The sequence below is a fragment of the Lycium barbarum genome, chromosome 3 (genome assembly GCF_019175385.1).
Source record: "Lycium barbarum isolate Lr01 chromosome 3, ASM1917538v2, whole genome shotgun sequence".
NCBI lineage: Eukaryota > Viridiplantae > Streptophyta > Magnoliopsida > Solanales > Solanaceae > Lycium > Lycium barbarum.
The window spans coordinates 137986430-137996450 of NC_083339.1; positions in this window are offsets into that span (position 1 = coordinate 137986430).

The window sequence follows — 10021 nt, forward strand, 5'->3', positions numbered from 1 at the left end:
TGAATTGTGTTTACAATGGGACGAAAAAAATTGATATATTCCCATGTTAAATGTTAAATGTTAAATGTTAAATTTGAGTAGCTCCAAACCCTTAACGTTGTGCCATGACCTTAATTAATTTATGTATCATAGAAGATTTGACGTAAATAAAAAATAAGGATAAGAGCATAGGTAGAAAACTAGTTGTAAATTGTTGAAACTTTAAATGGTCATAACTTTGTGCTCAGATGTCCAATTGACGCGATTTTTTTTTTTTGACTCAGGTATTTTTTTGAGATCTAGCCGGGCAAACGCCGCTAGGCTGTTTGGCTGAGCCAATTTTCCAAAAAACGCCCATTATCCCATTCAATTTGAATTTTCCCCCAAATTAGTGCACAATTTTCATTCTTGCTTGGTGAAAATCTGATGATAAAAAGTAGATTTCAAGATGGAAATCCCGTGGTGATGATGTTTTGAATGTCAATTTCGAGGTTCGAAATTCAATTTATGAAAACGAGTTAGATAGTGTTAGTGAACATTATAAAAAATAAAAATTGTCTATGTTGTTGCTTTCGCCAATTTGGCTTGGTGGTTTAGCCTCTCTCTTTTACTTGCTTCTTTTTTATGTCAATAACATGGGATCAAACCTTGGTGGGAGCATTGATTGAGATATATTATACCTTGGTTGAACCTTCCGTATTGGATGAATTATTTTTTAATATAATATTTTTGTTTGTACATTTGACTTAACTAAATAATAAAACACTTAAATCAAAACCTTATAAAATATGACACTTAGATCTAAAGATGATAAGTTTCCAAACAAACAAAACTTATTTCGGAGCACTTTACAACCCCTAAAACGACGATCCAAACGTTTAGGTATACTTGATGTAATGAGCCGACGTTACTGTACGCAAAAAAAGATATTAAGTTCTATATAAAATATTTATATTTCGGGGTTGTGAAACATGACTAATCTTTGCCCAAAGTATGAAAAAAACTTGATTTTGATAGCTTAAAAAAAGAAAAAGAAAAAAATGTAGCCTCTTTCATACATTGAATCTGTGTGTGGGCCAAAGTTTTAACTTTACAATTTGAACCTTTCACGCATAAAATTCGTATGTGAAACCTATATATTTTTATTTTTTTATTATAAAAGTCACGGACTTGAACCCTTCTCAACCAAGCGTGCACTCACTTCAACGACCATATCCTTGAGTGCGGGCAACCAGATAAGCAATACAAATTTTGTTATGGGAATGTGGATTTATTCTAACTATACATTAAAAAAAAAAAAAAATCAACAATATATAGTAGTAGTATATTATACGAGTACAAGACAGTTGCGTACAGTTGCATCTGTTATGACGATGCACATCCACCCTTAGATACAACTGTGGGCCATCACACTCACTTGTCAACATGTACAATATCAGCCCTTAGATGCAGCCGGAGGCAGTGGTGATTACACCAGGATCTGCGTGTGCTTTTCAGTGTTATATAAGGGATATTTGACTCTGCCACATATCCAGCTTTCATCCAACTGAAATATTCTATAAATTCTACTTCTTTTCGTTCGACATTTCCATCCCTATCCTTAGAGGCAAATTTAGGATTATGAATTTTATAGATTTAAGTTTGAAATTCTAATGTAAGTCATTTCATTTATTGGATTCAAAATCAATTTTTTGTACTTAAAAAGTGTATCCTTTAACTCATATATTGAATTCGAACTAAAATTATTGAGTTTCTACATTCGCACTTGCACATGAAACGTGGGGCATTTTCATGAGTAGTGCTTAAGATTATTAGGTAGGCGTTTTGACATACGATTTCATCTCATGAGATTAAATCCCAAATCATTCAAAAAGGCATGATTTGGGATTTGAAATCATGATTTCAAAAAATATAAATGTAAAATTTGACCTATACGTTTATATGTTGTAAAAAAAGACCCATAAGTTGGTAGATATATTTACTAACCATTTGTATTAAATATTAATCTACAAGTTGGTAAAATATATTTACCAATCATGTTTACCATGTGGGAGGATTATATTAAAGAGTAGTTACATTACTATTCATGTTAAATTTTCCTTTTTATTGAACTAAAGTTTGATCAATTGATGTTGTATTTTTTAAAAAGGTCTTCTAGTAGCGTATTAATTTTATTATGAATTATGATTTACTCATTTGGTAAGATTGTATAAGAATTGAGAAAATTTTGATAGTTTTCATAACTTATGGGTTTTTTACGTTTATAAAAAAAACTGCAACTTAAGAAATCCAAATTGCATGTCCAAACATGATTTCATCTCATAATTTCATCTCATGAGATGAAATCATGTCCAAACGGCTCGTAAGAGTAGTGAGACATTATTGCACCGATAGCTTGAAAATGTGCAAATATGTCACTTTTGTAGAGTCAATGAAACAAGGCTTTATTTCAAAAAAATGATGGCCTAGTGGCTGAGCAAATGGAGTAATTACTAGTAGAAGTAAAACTAAGTGCATTTTGATTATTTACCTAAATCTTGGTGGGAGAATTACCCAACACATGTACTCCTATTAACATAGATAACTAGCATCTCTTAGTTGAGCTACCGTCATTAAAAAAATAAAATAAAGCAATACACCATTCATCCCAATTTATTTCTCCTTAAACGTTTACCTTTCACAATTTCAATTATCCAAATTCGTTAAGCTCTTCAAGTTTTAACTTTCATGTGATACTTTTTCAATTAAAACTGACTTTTTAGCTATTACTACAATATCCTTTCTCACTATCGCTATTATAATTTATAAAGTAATATCGTAAACTCCACATTCAGTCAATGTTGTTACATAAAATGGAATTATAGATTAGTTAATTTGAAAGGGAAAGTTGCGCTTTTCAATACATTCCATTGTTATGTACTTGTGTAGTTTAGATGACAACATGAAAAAAAACCATTAACATATCTAACAAGTACAAAGAAACCATCTTTTATTCTGGCACCCACATGGGGCTTTTACATAGAAAGGGCAAGTAGCAAAGTAGCTAGCAAGTACCCTGGAGGGTGCTCTTTGCTTGGTTATATAAAAGAGAAAATATCATTAACAATGTATCAAGTCAAAGAAGTAGTGGCAGAGTGCTCTACCCTAACCAATTCTTGCATGATTCATCCAAAAGAACAGGTAAAGCATAGGTCCCACATAATAACTTCAGTTGGGATTTTTGTTTTTAAAATTTTTATTGAGTTTTTTTATATATGAGTATTCCCTAAGCATTGCTGGTGAGAAGAGAAGTTGCCATGAATGAACACATGAACCATTATTATCTGTATAAAGTAACACATGCACCTTTATCATTATTAGCCTTTTATAACCACATAAATAAATAAAAAGAATTAGCGGTGGATTCCTAGTAGCTCCATTTGTATATCTACTTGTCATATATGCATACGTGAGACAGATATAGTCTCTGCCATTAGTGGCGGATCTAGGATTTTCATTCAGGGGGTTCGAAAAAAACAACAAAAGCTAAATATTAAAAAGTAATGTTGTCAATGGGAATCGAACCTAGGACACTAGAGACAATTTAAAACACCCTGAACTGCTTGGGCTAAACTTCTACATTTATTTAGGGTGTTTAAAGTTAATATATGTACATAAATACAGAAAATCTACCCTATATATATACTGTAATTTTCTGCCGAGGGTGTTTGGGAAACACCCTCGGGCCCCTTTAAATCCGCCCCTGGCCATTACTTGACAAATTTGCTTCAACTTAAGTACTGCCATCCAGCAATGTTATTTGGGCTCAATTTGTACGTCCTGATAATAACTATATTAATTAAGTATTGGTTGTCTCTCACCAATAATCCAAGGGAAAAGGGCCTGATTTACCCCTCTACTTTGGGAAAAGGTTCATATTTACCCCTCGTTATACTATCAGGCCATTTATACCCCTACCGTTACAATAGTTGAAATATTTGCCCCTATTTTTAACGGAGGGGTAAATATGAACCTTTTCCAAAGTAGAGGGGTAAATCAGGCCCTAAAAAATAAAACACCCTAAAGTTTTCAAACAAAACTTACTTCGGGTACCTTTTCAACCCCTAAAATGACTATCCGAACGTCTACATATCCTTGATGTATTGAGCCTACATTATTGTACGCATAAAAAATATCAGGTTCTATATAAAATATTGACGTTTCGGAGTCTTGACACACCACTAATCATTGGTCAAAGTATGAAAAAAAAAACTAAATTTTTTCAACCAAAACTTACTTCGGGTACCTTTTCAACCCCTAAAATGACGATCCGAACGTCTACGAATCCTTGATGTATTGAGCCTACATTATTGTACGCAGAAAAAAATATCAGGTACTATATAAAATATTGACGTTTCGGAGCCTTGACACATGACTAATTATTAGTCAAAGTATGGAAAATAACACTAAGTGTTGCAAAAAATAAAGTTGGCCAATTTTTGTTTTTTATTCATACTTTGACCAATGATTAGTGGTGTGTCAAGACTCCGAAACGTCAATATTTTATATAGAACCTGATATTTTTTTCTGCGTAAAATAATGTAGGCTCAATACATCAAGGATTCGTAGACGTTCGGATCGTCATTTTAGGGGTTGAAAAGGTACCCGAAGTAAGTTTTGGTTGAAAAAATTTAGTTTTTTTTTTTCATACTTTGACCAATGATTAGTGGTGTGTCAAGACTCCGAAACGTCAATATTTTATATAGAACCTGATATTTTTTCTGCGTACAATAATGTAGGCTCAATACATCAAGGATATGTAGACGTTCGGATAGTCATTTTAGGGGTTGAAAAGGTACCCGAAGTAAGTTTTATTTGGAAACTTTAGGGTGTTTTATTTTTTAGGGCCTGATTCACCCCTCTACTTTGGAAAAGGTTCATATTTACCCCTCCGTTAAAAATAGGGGCAAATATTTCAACTATTGTAACGGTAGGGGTATAAATGGCCTGATAGCATAATGAGGGGTAAATATGAACTTTTTCCCAAAGTAGAGGGATAAATCAGGCCCTTTTCCCATAATCCAATATATGTATTGAATTATTTTGCTCGCACGAGAAGAAATCATCGTAGCTTCTTTTTTTAACACTAATTCGAATTAAGTCTCTCATGAACCTCACCATTTTGTTAACTGTCAAAGCACCCCATTATGTGCTTATAAACCAATGGAGTATTTCAAATAAGAAAGATTTCTTTTTTAGTTTATATGATCATGTCCTTGTAGCTTGGGTATTTTCCTTTGGGTAGTTTTTTCTTGGGGTTGGGGGAGAGCAAAGCGGATCTACAATGTAATTTATAGGTTCACGTAAACTCAATAATTTTTGTATAGTTAGTGTATCTAATTGAGTCTCTCATGATTCTCACCCATTTCGTTAACCTTCAAACCACCCCATTATGTGCTTTTAAACTAATATTTAAATAAGAAAAATCTCCTAGTTTATATGATCATGTATTCATGTCCTTGTAGTTTGGGTATTTTTCCTTTGGGTAGTTTTTTCTTCGGGTTGGAGACCGGCAGAGTAGAGCGGATCTATAATATAATTTATAGGTTCACGTAAACTCAATAATTTTTGCAATATAGTGTAAGCGTATTAAAAAGTTTACTATATCTATAAATATTTGATTATAAATTCAACTATTACCGTATATTAAAATTGCTGTACAAACTCATTCAAATCATGAATTCGCCGGGGGAAAATATGTACCTACTGAAAGAACAAGTTATCTAACTACATACCCTCAACTTAGAGATACAGTTCAGCATGAACTCTCAAGAGCCTAACCACCAAGGAAAATACTAGCTAGTAGTTGTTAGTATATCTTTTAATTATTTATATTAATTAAAAAGCTTGACGTGCTTATCATTAATGAACTTTACTTATATTGTAATATATCTTTAATCATGGAAACTGTATGTTTCACTTGACCAGATCTCATATTCACACAAAGTGGACCAATTAGCTTTACTTTACTAGTAGTACTAGTGAGTCTGTCTCTTTAGTTATGTATCACACACAAATATTGCTTTGTGTTTGCTTGCGAAGAAGTGAAGCTCCTCAGCAAGCTTCCTTCATTTCTGACCGACAAATAAAGAAGGCTAGCTTGGTAGATCTTGCTTTGACTTGAGGTAAAAGGGATCTATCACGAGAGTCACACTTTAATAACATTGGTGTTAAAGGCTAATTTGTGGTTAGCTTTCCTTAAAAAATGTGAAATTTGTAATTCTAAAAATAAAACAAGTTATTACATGCATAACAGGTAATTAGAGGTTATCCGTAATGTAGAAATATCTTATTGAAAATATACATAACTTAAATATATTGTCAACGTAAGAAATTTTGAACGCCATCCAGTCATCCAAATTATATATTGAGGTGCTTCTTTAGAATATGAAATTGTAATCTTGAAAATCAAACAGGTTACCTGCAATCACTTAATTAAATGCGTCTGAAATGGGTATTTACTTATTTCTAATCTAGAATGTGGAATTTGTATATGTGACCTGATAATGTGAAAATTCCGTTACGATGATAGACGATGTATATAACTTAAAATTTTCTAAATAGGTATTTACTTCTTTCCACTAGCACAATTATTAAATAGTTGCACTCAAAATTTTAGACTGATGAGAAGCACCTAGCATTTTCTTTTTGTCTTGGTTGGAATTTTAAAAAATAATTATCTATGTATCTTCATAAAGAAAGAGTTAATTAATTACAGTACCCAATTAGGAAAATCCAAGAAAGTAATTTGCCTAAAATCTTTATCCTTTAATTTATTCATTTCTCAACTATAAATATGTACATAATCTACGTGGCGTTGCCGAAGGGTCCGTGTGAGTAAGTATGAATGATCCACTGAAATTTTCTACCAAACTGTATACGAACATCAGAGCTTTAAATACTACCACAAATTACGGTTGGAAATATTAAGTCTAATATTGACAACACCAATGAAATTGTGGACTGCAGTTTTGGAACTATACTCTTATGACAGAAAAGGGAATCGGTTGCTGAAATATAGAGCCTTATACAATACATTTTTGTAACAATGAAAAGGTAGAAAACTATAAGTTGAGAAAAATGTTGTAGAACGCGAACAAGCATATATTATGAAATATGGAAAAATTACTTACTGATCATGCCCGGTGTTTACACAAATACAATAATGAAAACATAATACTCTTGTCTTTGTATTCACTGATATCACTAAACCATCGGTAATCAGTGGACAATATTCTTGCCAACATTTTAATTATTGTAAATCAATATGATGGCATAAGCATCAACTGTGAGTAAATTTTTAGCAAGGAATAACAGAACTTTTGTCAAAGGTTTAGATATAGGGAATTTTGGATGCTAGTACCTATCCTTTCTTAGCCAGTGGAAAATAAGCTTATCGGGCAGTACTAAATTAATAGTAGTAATTCAAAGATTCACAATTTCCCCTTAGATCAAATTTAGTGAAGGACATGAGAAAGCATAAAGCCAAAGTAGGGCATCTAAATGTTTATATATAATGGGCATATATATATATGAGGAGAAGACAGACAAGGAGCGGCCTAACTTTACTTGGAAGAGTGTCAGTTGTCAGTATGTAGCATCCACTTTTGGTAAAAGAAAACACCCAGAGACTTCTTCACTCCCAAGTGAAGTCACTTTGGGCAATTAATATAACATATGATATACAAATGTCTTTATGTGTTCATCATTTTCACCAATTGTCTTATTTTTCTTGGTATGTGCTGCATTATGTTTATTAGTAGGATTATTCATTTCTTAAACAAAATCTGAATGTGGATGTAGATGACCTAATCTTTGGTCCATTAGGCTAGTTAGTCAAGTAGTAGTATGTAATAAGTTGAGCCACATGCTAGAAGCTCATCAAAGTAGCCTAATTGTAGGCCAAATTTTTTGGATCTCTTGGTCAAAATTATCCACACGCAATGATCAATGAAGTGAATTGAGAACCATCAGGTTTCCATTAGTTTAAAATATCAGCGGATTAAGAAATATTAGGTGATTTTTTTCCATCTATCCATTAAGGCCTTAATGGACAGACTTACCTGGAACCTATGCTGACGGGAGGTACGTAGCAGGTCCTATACAATTAATCGAGATGTGCACAAGTTGGCTCAGACATCATAATTGTACAAAGAATTATCTATATGTAAGGATATCAAATATGTGGAATCATACATAGGAAATATGCACTTGATTCCAATTGGTTTGGTGTCACCTTAATTAAGAAGTGGTTGAGCAGCTTTCTCACCAGACATCTAGTAAGTCAGCTAGAGGAAATTGGGAAAACAGTGGGAAAATATTATTCTATTTACTAGCATGTTTCATACACAATTACCACAAAGGGTATAAACCATTTCTCACCATACATCTTTCTTTGGGGGTAAAATATGCAGTAACTGTAAGATTGTTCTAGATCTCACTAAGCAACATTTTTGGTACACAACAATTAAGAAGTCAAAATTTCTAACTCTAAAGACATTTTACAATGACATGTCAGTCATATCTTTTTATTTTTTTTAATAACCATCAGCTGATATCTGAATTAACTGGACTGATCAATACAAATTAAATTTGCATTGTATAAGGCACATTAAAGAGAGAAATGCTTTCTATGAGGTGTTTCCATTCTTATGAGTCAAAACCTAGACCTTAAATTAAGGAGGAGAGAGCTGTCCCGCCACATCTCTGATGGTCACCATATCTTTCATCGTTTTGCCACCTTCTCTTTAATTTGGACACTATATAATAAAGAGGAACACATACTTGTTTTATACTAAGAGTGTAATTTTACCCACTAAATAACTAATTATTTACTATTTAATTCTGGTTTCGAGTCAATATTTATTACTCCTATATCAAGTCATCTGCAATTATTTTTTACTAAATGATTTGATCATGTATATATTTATCTACTAACCTCCGTCAGTGCAAGAATTTGAACTCTTAACCAAAACTTTATTAACAGATGCAACATAGTCTTCCACCCAATCATTTTTCTTCCCTAAAAACATTTCTTCCGAATGTTTAATCAATGTTACCTATCAAACTACAAAACTTAAAAATCTTACGAACTTGGGCCTTTTAAAATCCAAGATTCTTCGGCAATCACGAGACATTTTTGCCTCACACAAGACACAATCATCACAGTGCATGTATTGTGTATAGCTTCACAAGCCAAAGTTAGGCACAAAATAATGTGCAAGCACATGTTTGATCTTTAAACAAATGTTTAGTTTATTACGGTTTTTATTAAGTAGACTTTGAAGGAAATAAAGGGGGGTCTTTCTGTTCCTCGTAATCACACAAACATATTTATATGTAAACAACTTATAACCACTTCTCTCCTTAGTAAAATTAAAAAATAAATGATACTATATATAAATAGACAAGTTAATTCACAGCTAAAGTTGCACTAATATTGCCGGCTAAAACAGGCACAAAAGGTGAGGAACTTTCATATTAATAGGCCAAAAATGTGATTACTTTGTCCGCTTAATGTTAAGACATATTCACGTTGCGGTTAGTGCTATGAAAGCCGGCTGCTAATAACAACTTAATTTAGGCCGGCAACTTTATTTCTCACTTACAACTTAGCTTAGTTTGCTGTCAACTTTTGTGCTACAGCTTGAGTTTATGTATCATAGTACTAAACAATATGCTAATTGAAGCTGAATTCAAGAATTTTTTCCGGGTTCGCCTAGAATTTCCTAGTTTACTATGTGCATAAGGATATAAATATAGTTAATTTGATTAAATACTTCTCAAAAAGATAAATTCAAAATTTAAGTTAGTGAGAACCATTTTAGAATCCTTCTGCATGTATTCACAAACGGATAGGACTGACGGGGGATGTAAGCTTTAAGTTACCGATTCCGCACATATTAATTTTGGCTTAAATTATGTATATAATATGTGTTAAAAATTTATTGAATATGTATAAAATTTAAACTCTAGAACTCAATTACTAGCTCTTAAGACCATT